This window comes from Alligator sinensis, unplaced genomic scaffold, assembly GCF_000455745.1.
Source record: "Alligator sinensis unplaced genomic scaffold, ASM45574v1 scaffold809_1, whole genome shotgun sequence".
Taxonomy (NCBI): Eukaryota; Metazoa; Chordata; order Crocodylia; family Alligatoridae; genus Alligator; species Alligator sinensis.
In genome coordinates, this window is record NW_005841956.1 from 1,491,303 (window position 1) to 1,503,773 (window position 12,471).

Consider the following 12,471-nt stretch of genomic DNA (forward strand, 5'->3'; position numbering starts at 1 on the left):
TTGTTCCGTTCAACCTCTCTTTCTTCCCCTTCCTCTCCAGCACTTAAAATAACAGGGTCAATGTATACACACTCTTCATAATAATGATAATGGGGGTTGCCAAAGGAATGCTGCCTCCAGATGAACTCGAGACAGAGACAATCAACTGAAACTCAGGGGTAATTTTGGTTTCTGATCAATCTAAAATCATTTTGACCCAAGGTATAATTTTAAATGTTCCTACCTCGGTTATTATAGCCCCAGGGCACTGTTGATGGTTTTCGCTCACTCGCCTGCTTGTTCTCTCTCTCTCCGCTTATGAGATCCAAGGAAAGGTTTAATGAAAAATGAATGTGTGGCTGGAGGGGTCAATGGTTTGTCATTTTGGATCCTTTAAAAAAAATAACCAGGTAGGATTCGTTAGTGTTTTAAACAGGGGTTTTCAAACTGGAGGAGACCTTCAGTGAGAGGGAAAGATTTACACACAAGAGATAGCATTTCTCTTTTTTTTTCTGCATCCTCTTAATAGTTTTCCCAAAGCAAGAGGTCTGCTTCCCTCTTCACCCAGTTTCTGCATGCAGAATGAAGGTTGCTACACTAGTGTCATCTCAGGCTACTGCCATGAAGCCACAAACACAGCACCATAGTTTCCCTGGATGATTCAAATTGAGGGAAGGACAGGTAAGTTGTAAGCTTGAGAATCCTCACTTAAACACTAAGAACTGGATAACTGACCAATTCATCACAAGAAAACAAAATAATCAGAGAAACAGGTGAAAAGAAAACAGACTAAAATTTGTCTGCAATTAACTCTAGCACTGGAACACCCTCATTAAAATATTATTTTAGTATGTATGGTAGCAGTAGCAAAACACAGCTTGAAGACCAACTGCAAATTGCTGAAGCCTAAGGACACAGACAGACATATATATACCTCAGGATAACTGACATCAGTTTATACATCAACATAAGTCACATTGCGATCAGAGGACAGATGTGTAGCCATCTCGGGTCCCCAGCTCATACAGGAGGTGGCTGTTTGAGTGTCTCACTGCTAAGGGGCAGGGGCCTGTTTTTCTTTAGCAAGTAGTCACTCCAGGGTAGACATGGCCAGGTAGAACCAGGTGTGTATGACTTACAATGGCAGTATTGCACCCATGATTCTGTTAGCGGTAATTCTCCACTGGACTGGACAAAGATATTTCAATTTATGGTTTGCATCTTCTCTGAACGTGTCATCTGTGCTTGCTGACCCATGTCCATTGCCATCCTCAGTACAGGGCTGTGACCCATAGGGGTTCCAACCTGCAAAGCTTTGTCTTGATTGAAACAGCCTTTGCTTTGAACCCTGATAGAGTACTACAGGTTGGGGGCATACTTTCTGTGGGCCACACCTCCTTGCATTCATGGCTGCTGTCAGCTGTGTTTCATGCAAATGAAGTCCAACACTTGAGCTCTTGGCAACAGGCCAAATGCTGCCATCAGCTGAGGAAAATCTTGCTGTCTGGATCTGCACAGATGAAATAGGGATAGTCACTGCGAGTTTCCAAGAGAAAAACACCCATTTGGCTTGAAAACAAGGGGGGACAGTTAACTGAGATGCGGCCAATGTGGAGGTGGCTGAGCAGAATGAATATAAAGTGAATCAGCATGAAGTAAACGGGTAAACTGGAGCTGGGAGGAATACTTTGGTGGAAGTTGCATCAGGTTTGAGGATGTCAGAGCGGGCGGCTGGCTGGGTAATTATTGCAGGCAGAAAACAAAAGAGAGTGACAATTTGTCTGTGGATGGATTCAGCCCTCATGCTACTTAATTCCCTTTGAACAAAGAGCTGTAATTGTCCTCAACTGTGAGGAGGGGAAGAACCTAATTTCCAGCGTGATTCAGAGAAGCTTTCAAGCAGAGGGTGGGTGGAAACTATTTATAAAGGGCCATTAGGGAAAATCAAATTTCTACACATAGTAAATAGACTACATAGAACACTGTTTATATTTGAGTCTGGAAAGCTTGTCCTGTGTAGCAAAATACAACAAAGTTCATAATGAAAACTGTTAGTGCCAACACTGAGAATTTGCCCCGTGATAGCATGTAGGAGCTGGTATTTTCCTGTACATGGTAGCAGAATGGAACGAATAATGCAAACCATTTTCCACAAACATTCATACAAAAAAAAGAGAGAGAGAAGAAATGAATTTGCTTTATCCGTTTTGTGTTTCCTTTAAGTGATTGAGATTTGCTGGCAAAAACTTTTGCGGAAAGTGAATATCAAAATCATGTGCCGAACTAATTGCAGGAAATGAACTCAAAATTTTTACAAATACGTGTTTGCAAAAGACGTACTTCCTCATCAAATCTCTATCTATCAAATATTCACAATCATTCCACTCAGGAAAAACATCCTCATAAATTCATGAAGTAAATTCCACTAATTAAGAAGGAATGGCAATCTGCTCACTGATAGCTTGTCAGGAGGAAGAATTTAAACCCACATAGAAAGGTTTTTTTCTTCGTGAACTATTTCCTCAGCTTGGCACATCCCTTGGGAGGTGTCTTAGTGAAGCTGCAAGGAAGTTACTTTTCCAAAATAGGATCTGTGCGAGAAGAGCCACGAGGGTAGCAGCAGAAGCCATCTGTGGACCCCAGGCATGGGAGTCATGTACCTTCTGCACTTCTTGGAGAGACACAACATGGTGTTTGCAGCACCAACAAGGTCCTTCAGACCCCGAGACTAGCACTCTTTCTGTGGTCAGGATATTTTTTTTAAACAATCTTGCTGCTACCAAAAGGCTCCAGTCTGACCCCTGTGGAGAAGGGGGTGGACCATGGCACAGTCTTGGCTCCAGTCTCTGCGTGGTGATTCCTCTGGTCTTTCTAGAACGGTTCCTTATCAGTGCCTCCAGTGCTATAGCAGACTGTCCTGCTGTATTCAGCAAGCAGAGCTTCCTGGGTTTTTTGCTGAAATGCATTCTGTACAGAACCTCTGTCTATCTCCTCTCCCTCCACCGCTTTCTCTCTAATGTGTGTCTTGATAACTTTAAATATTAACAAATATACACAAAAGCATCTGAAGTTTGATTACAGCTGCAGCTTCTGCTTTTAGCTAACATGGCCCATCAAAGTTTTGTGGGGAGCATGGGAAATGGGAGACAGGCCATGTTCTGGGATTGTGAGGCATTGGACTCTGCAGTTATTGGTCTCCAATATGAAACTTTTACTCCCATGGGCTGCATTTCCCTACCTTGGACAGTTTTTCTCTGACACATCACCAGTACATCTTATTATCTTACTGTCCAAGAGTCTAGGACAGAGTAGAAGTATGTCTGTGTACACCATCAAATCATACAACAGAATGGAGGCCAGGAAATCTCTGCCCCAAACCTGGCATTTTGGGCTTTTCATTCACAGGATCACAGAGAGCTTGGGGGAAATGCTAGAAGCTCCATCTCCTGGGGCTTTTAAGTTTGGACTGAGCAAAATTCCCTGTCTAATTCAGGACAGGCCAAAGAGGGATGGACACAATACGTGACCTTGCCTTAATACCATTCATGAGCATCAATGCTTGGAAAAACTTTCATCCAACAAAATCTAAAAACATCCTTCATCCCTAATTGCAGATGAGGAAAATGAAAACCAAGGGAAGCAAAGTGACTTACTCAAGCTAAGCTTACCATGAGTCTATCACAGAGGTGGGTTTATAACCCAGGTCTTCAGAGATTCAACTCTGTGCTCTGCCTTTTCTGTCTTTTAAATCTATGGTTAAATGATCATGACTTTGCTCTATAGAGCCAAATCCCCCTTGATGGGATGCCTGGCCTCACTGTGGAGCGTGAACTCCTAGACTCAGTCCATTAGGGAGGGAGCACTGTTCTCTATATGATATACTCCATGTGTGTGCAAACCTGATTTATATCTCCTTCAACAAGCTGTTCCCTGCTATCATGAGCCAACAGGACCCATAGGGTGTTACAAGACATATTACATGCAGCCAAGAGCTTTAATCCCCCTGGGGAAGTGATTACAAACAACTATACGCGTCCCAGAGTTGCTTAATCACTGTTAAGAAATTTCTTTATAATCTGAGTAAATTACTTTAATTACTTGCAACTACCAATTAGTGTTTGAATGCTTCCAAAGAGAAGTTTGCACGCATTAATCTGCTCCCATGGAACAGTAAATCACCAACTGGAAGATGGCTTCGGTGGATGTGGCAGATAACAATGGTGCCAGAACCCGAGCTGAGACCAGCCAAGCACTTTATCCAGCATGCCCCTCTGCAGCCATATTTCCTCATTTTCTAGGTATTTATGAGTTTAAAATGAGAGATTAGTCCTTCAAGTGAATTTTAGCTGGTGGAGAAAACTGCTAGATGGATGGACTTCTCTGTACTGCCAGGATGTGGCATCAGTAACACGCCAGGTTTCCCTCAGGATTTACTAGCCATCACCACGGGGCCTTACCCTGGCCTGGAGAAGTTGGCCCTCAGGTATGAGACACAAATGCAGACACTTGACCCTCTTCAGTCTTTGGTTTCTCTGGTGAGCCTGCCAACAAGAAGCAACATGGTGCAATGGCACAGAGCACAAAACAGGAGCAGGGAAGCTCTCCAGCCCTGACTCTGCCATTGATGTCTTGTGTGATCTTGGACATAGTTCTATTCCTCAGCTTCACCTCCTGCCCTTTGTCTCTCTTACCTAGTTCAGTTGTAAGTTTGCTGAGACAAAAGTTTTCTCTTGCGTGTTTGTATAAAGCAGGTAGCACAACAGGTCCCTGACCGGAGGCGTCTAGGCACTACTGTAATATAAATAATAAAGAGCCCATTCAGTGCTTATTTCAAAATGGTTTGTTTGTGCTTTGAGGGCCAGGCCAATACGATCTGGTTTACAGCTCTCCAACTTCTTCACACAGGCCCTCTGTTCCAACAAGCCTTGGACACGCTTGCCTCCGCTGCTACGTTTACCACTGGGCCTGTATGCATAATAATCCCCAAACTTGGGGAAAGTTAGTACCAGGATCTGAACCTGCTACCTCTAATCACAGTTGGAGCTGGCTGGATTCAAACCATCTTTTTTTATCTTTGAGATTCATGCCTGGAGGGGTTGCACTCATTTTTAGTTTTTTGAGTGTTTGTTTTTCTTTTTGTTCATCATTAGGAGTGTGATGGTGTGGGAAGTTTGGGCAAGAGACCAAAATGCCTTTGACTTTGCTCCTAATTGTAGCGTAAGAGACCAACTGTTGCAGCACTAAAACTATTGTAGCAGTGAGAATCTAAGCAAGCTGGTGTGCAATATATATCAGATCAGAGGGAAGCCTCTTCTACTGTGCACCAAAGACTGCAAAGACAGCAAAGTAACCAAACACAGTTCCTACCTCTTGTGGAACCTTGGCTTTGTTCTGTATTGAGTGGTAGCTAAGAACCAATAATCAGTAGGGCATGAATGCTTGCAAAACAGTAGAGGGGCCTGTGGAGAGAGACTGCAGCCTGCCCAGTAATTAGCAGCAGCAGAGGGGATTTTGATTTGGAAGTTACTGAAAAGTGGAAAGAGACAAAGCAGCATGTGGAGGCAGCAGTCAGGGATGCTCACCAACCGCAGTTTTGGTCTCATCATCGAGATGACCAAGATCGAGATTGCACCAGAGTTTTAAGACCTGTAAGTTAGTGCAGTTTGTGGAATTCTTATAGGTAGCAGTAATTTATGCTGTTTGAGGCAAGATATTTAGATGATGCTTTCAGTGTGGCATGTACCTGCAGTTTTGGAGTAAAACAATGATGTTGGCAATAGCATACCCTCTTAGTATAATATTTTTGAAGAAGAGAATTAACACCCCCACCAGTAAAGAGCACTTTCTACTGCATGACTTTTCTAAGACTACGTATAGAAAGAGCATAGAACAAGTATGACCAGTAAATAGTGTAAGAGCCTGGGAACAGCAATTCGTGCAGATTCTTCCCAATTCTTGACTTGAGCAAACCACTTCCCCTTTTGTTAGCTTAGTTTTTCAGGTGGAAAATAATCATGGTATGTAAGGCATGCTTTAAGGTCTACATATAGAACTCAGCTCTAAAAGTATAGGTCTCTACCACTTGAGTTGAAGGAGTAACTCATATTCATAGAAAACATGTAGTATTAAATTATTAAATATATTAATACAGGTAGTCCTCTGACTTACGACACAATTGGTTCCTGAAAACCACATCTTAAGTCAAAATGCTGTAACTCGGAACTGATTTTCCCACAGGAATCAATGTTATAAATGGGGGATTGGTTCCTGAACCAAGGTCCAATATCCTATTTTCACCAAAAATAACCCAGAATGTTGTACTCAATCAATTGTAGATGAGTAATATAGCTACACTAATGTATTTATATTGTAAATAGCAATCATATTGATTTGGAAGGGCTTCTTTGAGGTGACTTTGCTGGACTTTTTGAAGTCCCCCACTAGAAAACCTCTTCAACTCAGTCCATAGCAGGTCCATCTGTCAGATCTGGAAAGCCCCACTTCAGTTCTCTACTTGGTGGCCAAGAGGCAGTTGTCACTTGGGCATCTGTGCTGCACTTTGGGAATCTGGTAATATGCAACATGTCTTATACCTTACAAGTCACCTCATAAAAATATCTATCCAAGGCCTAGAATAATAATAATTCTCCAAAATCCCATTGTTCACTCACCTGCTTTGTGCAGGCTTCTACCCATTGTAGTGGTCTGGGCATCAGTGACAGGCTCTACAGCATCAGCAATTTCTGGTGTGTTAGCAAATTATATTTAATGGTGGTTTTTTAAGTGGGTAGAAATGATGCAGAGCCTTAGCAGATGGGCTACCTGTTCCAAGCCACTAAACCCAGGTGGTTTCATAGTCAGGTATGAAGGACCTATTAATACAAACTAAAAAGTCAATACATTAAACCTATCTCACTTCTGCTGGAAGTTCATTTGTCTCTATAGGTTCCTATACACATGCAGGGAGGCTGCTCCAACGTGTTGTAATTACAGTGTGTTGGAGCAGACTCAATTAATCGAGTCTTTTGGAGCATGGTAATCAATGTTCCCTCTAAGGAACTTGGACAAAGGGGTAAAATGCACCCTGTTCAAATTTGCAGATGACACTAAGACATGGGGAGAAGTGGGCACGCTAGAAGGGAGGAATAGGCTGCAATCGAACCTAGACAGGTTACAGGGGTGGGCGGATGAGACCAGGATGGGTTTCAACACTGACTAGTGCAAGGTGCTGCACCTGGAGAGGAAGAACCCACAGCATACCAGCAGCTGGGGAACTCCCTTCTCATCAGTGCAGAGGCAGAAAAGGATCTTGGAGTCATTATTGATGCCAAAATGAACATGGGCCAACAGTGTGAGGATGTGGTCAGGAAGGCCAACCATACCTTGTCATGCATCCACAGATGCATCTCAAGCAGGTCCAAGGCGGTGATCCTCCCCCTCTATGCGACACTGGTCAGGCCGCAGTTGGAGTACTGCGTCCAGTTCTGGGCGCTGCACTTCAGGAGGGATGTGGACAGCATGGAGAGGGTACAGAGGAGGGCCACTCGCATGATCAGGGGTCAGCAAGGCAGGCCCTATGAGGAGAGGCTGAGGGACCTGAACCTGTTCATCCTCCACAAGAGAAGGCTGAGGGATCTAGTGGCTGTTTACAAACTAGTCAGAGGGGACCAGCAGGCATTGGGGGAGTCCCTGTTCCCCCGAGCACTACCAGAAGTAACAAGAAATAACGGTCACAAGCTGGCAGAGGGTAGATTCAGGCTAGACATCAAGAGACGCTACTTCACAGTCAGGGCGGCTAGGATCTGGAACCAACTTCCAAGAGAAGTGGTGCTGGCTCCTACCCTGGGGGTCTTTAAAAGGAGGCTGGATGAACACCTGGCCAGGGTCACCTGACCCCAGTACTCTTTTCTGTCATGGCAGGGGGGTGGACTTGATGATCTGCTCGGGTCCCTTCTGACCCTATGAAACTAAGCTGTGTGGCATGCACAGCCATGCAGGCGTGCCTGGCAGGACAGGACACACAGCTTAGAGGGAACGCTGATGGTAATTACCACACTCCAGCAGACTACAGCATCATATGCGCTAATTAAAGCCCCTCCCCCCCCCACCTCCTGGAGCATATCTATAAACACCTTAAATGCTTCTTACAGTGTGGGAAGAACTGGTTATAAAGTGTTTCAATAAATCTTGAATTGATGGATTCTCTATGAAACACAGAGACCAGTGGTAATAGCTAGAGATAGACTGGTTGGTAAAAAGCATCCTGACCTGGCTCTGTCATAGGCTTCTGCCTTCATTTTCATCACCATTGCTATTTCATGCTTGGATCACTGTGCAGCTCTATTGGTGCACTGCCTCCAGCACCCCTGCTATTTTAGTCCTGGACTTCTTATGAATCAGTGGTGCCTAATTATATAGTAGATTATTAATGTTATACACTTTACTGTTATATTCACTTTAACTCCCACCTTTGATAGAGTGAGGGCAAGACCCAACTAATTTAATTGGAACCCAAATTAAAAGTCAAGTAAAGCAGTAAATGAAAAGCTTATTTCAGTCATTATTGCAAAAAACCCAAATATATGCACTTATGCACACCCAGTGTCCTGTTCCTCCAGATGCCATTAAATCAGGCAACAGGACCAGGGTTACTTCCACTGGCTTCCTACAGCAAGGAGGAATTACTCTGCGAGAACATCCTATATCTCAGCATGAGAAACCATACTAACCGATTTCTGTCCCTGTAAAATCCTGGTGTCCTAGCCTCTGTCACCGTACATCACAGCTCTCTGGAGGATCAGTCCTTTTCCCCCTGTTTTCACCTTTTACCCCCCTCTTCCTCCTAAGTAAAAATAATTTTGAGTGAATCTGCTGTTCACTGGAGTACCAGAGGAGCAGCACTGGTTTGAAACAAGGAATTGGTCGTGCTATGCAAACTTGATCCACCATATCCCATCTGCCAGTGTACCTTGCTCCTACCACAAATGTTCCCTGCTGTTCCAGCCCTGGGCTCTCAGCTAACCTCAGTTCTGATGTGCTTTATCTCTTGATATTACAGTCCTGACCCACTCTTGAACTGGAATGGTTGAGTGCACAAAACAGGAAGGTTCTCTAAAGCAAGGAGACCATTGTGGGCCCACAATGCTCATTTCCACTCCTGATCAAAATAGCATGTGGCCCCAGCTCTTTAGAACTGAAGGGTTAGTGATGGCTACATACAGCACTATGTAACAGGGGGACTTCACATGACATGATAAATGAATCTGCCCTGGCATCCTGGGTACAGGACATCTTACTGCACTAGAGTACCCTTTCACTTTTGATCCAGATGTCACACCACTCTGTTCCCCTTTGTTTCCTGGATCTACACCATTCATACAATGACATTCTCATTTCTCAGAATCACTTACAAATGTCTATAAGTTCATGAAGCAGTGGGCCTGTAAGCATGCAGCCACATGCAACCCCATGCTACCTTTCTCTTGCATGTACACAGACACAGAACTAAAAAGATCTCTGGTGTATTTCTGGTAAAGCCAATGAATACGGCTTATGTGTATTCACAGACACATTTATCCACATATACACCTATTTAATCTTTTTCTATCTTCTGTGCACTTTTACATGAAAAAGCCCCACACCATACCCAGAACCTAATGGCCCTGCAGTCAGTAAGAAACATATCACAAATGTAAAACATATATCAGAAGAAGTTAGAAAGGAGGAGGAGCTCTGCTGACTGTCCACAATCACACATCAGTTTGGAACTGCCTTCAGGATGAATTCTTCAGTTTTTGTGATTTTTCAGCATGCTTTTGGTAGTTGTAATCTTCTTCTTCCCTCTCCTCCCATGGGCCTTAGTTGAATCATTACTACATTACCTATAACATTTTTACACTGTAATATTTTTCTAATGCACCCAGCTTGCTAGCTTGCGGGTTTAAATCCTTGATGTCTCTCCTCTCCCGGAGAGAGGCAGAGGGTTCACTATTGACATGTCTGCACGTCAATAATTTAGGAAGAATGCCGCTGCACAGGAGGATACATTGGCTTTGGGAGGTGAAAGAAGAGAAGCAAGTATTGGAAGATCATGCACTTAAACTACTGACTGGCAGCTCTGAATGCTTAATCTTTTAGAGCATCTATAGAAAAGTCCTGAGGGAATGGGTTATGCAGAAGAATCCTGCAGACTGACTGAATAGGACCCACAAAGTTTTTCCTGTGTGGATTTCTATTAGTCTGTGAAATCTGCAGGGCACCAGGTTAAAAAGGGCCCCTGTGCACAACATTTGTTCCTTCCCTTCGGAGTGCAGGGCTAGGGAATCGTTAGGCAGCTTCCTTGCCTTGAACTGTCCAGCAGACTGGCAGGTATGTCTGATTAACTGCCTTTCCCATCTGGGGGAAGGAGCAAGTGAACCCGGAACTGACCAGATCCTCAATTTCAGCAAGGGTAGGAAAATTTACTTTTTAATTCTGTATCTTGGTGTTAGTTTCAAGGGGAAAAATCCTCTTGGCATTAACTCTTTTAGTGGGGATACTTGGCTGGGAGAACAGTGAAATTCCAACCCAGTAAAGTCAGCTCTCCTAGGTCCTGTTAGCAGAATTTTGGCCTCTCTCTGATGGCGTAACCCCCAAATTGATTAAAGAGACATGGAAGTCCTGATCCATGCACACTCCATAAGCCCACCCAGCCCCCATTCAGACAGAAACTAACCTACACTGTTATTTCTAGAGCTGCTGCTTGGGTGTTGCTTACCTACTGATTACTTATCCATCTGTCTGAGACTGTAGAGTGCAGAAAGGAAGGCAGCCCCTAGCCCAACTAGCTTATATTCTAGATTCTGATGCTAGATCATAGGAATAATGCAACATGTGACCCAGTATTGGGAAATCCAAATTCCAAGTTGGGGAAGCTGATATCCTTGCTGAATTACCACTGAAAATATTATCTTCTGTGTCTTAATCAACAAACAGAAGATCAGGCTGGGAGTCGAGGCTTAAAGGAGACTATTACCTTACCAACAGTAGCACTCAAAACTCTTCAGACAGTGAAGATTAACTCATTTACCACTGCATGTTGGTGAAGCTAACTACTATGGCACCCTCATGGTTCTGGGTATCACTGGGAGCCACTGGCTACTTTCCCATTTGAGCATCCGCTTAATTTAGAAAACTTCCTTGTTTTTTTGACTACTGTTGAGCTCTGGTAAAAGAGTAAGAGATGGGTGCTCTCTGATGGCATAACACATTGTCACTGTGTGCTGCTTGGCAAAGGGGGACTGACTGGCCAGGGTCTCCCCTGGTTTTGTAATGGTAATGCAGCCTTCCATTAACGAAGCTGTCATGGCTCAGCCTTGGACTCCAGGGGAAAGGGGAATACATACCCTATCTCAGGGGCGGGCAGTAATTTTGGGCAGAGGGCCACTTACTGAGTTTTGGCAAGCCATCAAGGGCCGCATGATAGGCAGCCAGGGGCAGATAAATATTAATTTTCTAATTTTGGGGGGGGCCCCGTGGGCCATTTGGAATGGCCTGGCGGGCCGCATCCAGCCCACGGGCCACGTTTTGCCCACCCCTGCCCTATCTCCTGTGGCAGTCATGCACAGATGGCCTAAGTCAGGCACAGCCAACCTACAGCATGCATGCCACAACTGACATGGGCAGCCTTTCTGTGTGGTTTGCAGCCGATTGAAAAGGGGACATAGAACAGTGGAAGATAGGGCAGGACAAAGAAAACAGAGCAGCAGATCAGGCAGGGAGCACAATGCAGGAAGGAGAAAGCAGAGCAGCAGATGAGGCAGGGGAAGGGGTTTGGAGTGGCACTCAGGGACAGTGCAGAGCTAATCTGTGGCATGCCTGCCAAAAAGGTTGCTCCCTCCTCCCTCCCCCCCACTTAAGTAGAGGAATATTTGTTGTGTGTGATGTGGCATGACTGAATATCCTGTTTCCATGTTGCATTTATCCATTGTGATATTTTCACACGAGAAACAAATAAAGGCCGACAATGTCTCCTGCAAAAAATGAGGTTATTCCCCTGACCTGATTAATGCAAATAAACTGAACAGAATCCTGTCGCCTTAGGCCTGCAAATTTAATATCTGTTAAACTGATTCATTTCATGCTGTTTTAGCCTCTCGCCCTGTGTCTGCAATTACCTCCGATGCTCTCTAGGCTATGGGCGCCTCCAGCCCCTCTCTTCATCACGTGATGTCTTTTGGGTTGTTTTTGTTTGTTTTTTCTCGTCGCCATTCAATTTCCTTCGATTTTTATTAATTATGGCTCCTGGGAGGGGAAGGCAGGAATGTTTGGGGAATGTTTCCTCTATGCGTAGTGTGGCACTTCAGCCTCATAATTCACCCTTTATTAGCTGCCCCAGGATGGGATTAGAGGAAGTGGAACTGGCCCAGACTGCATGAGGAGAATGGAAACCTCCTTTGTTTCAGTAGATGAGCTCTGAGCCTATCTCCCCTGCATCTCTCTCACTGTCTTGCC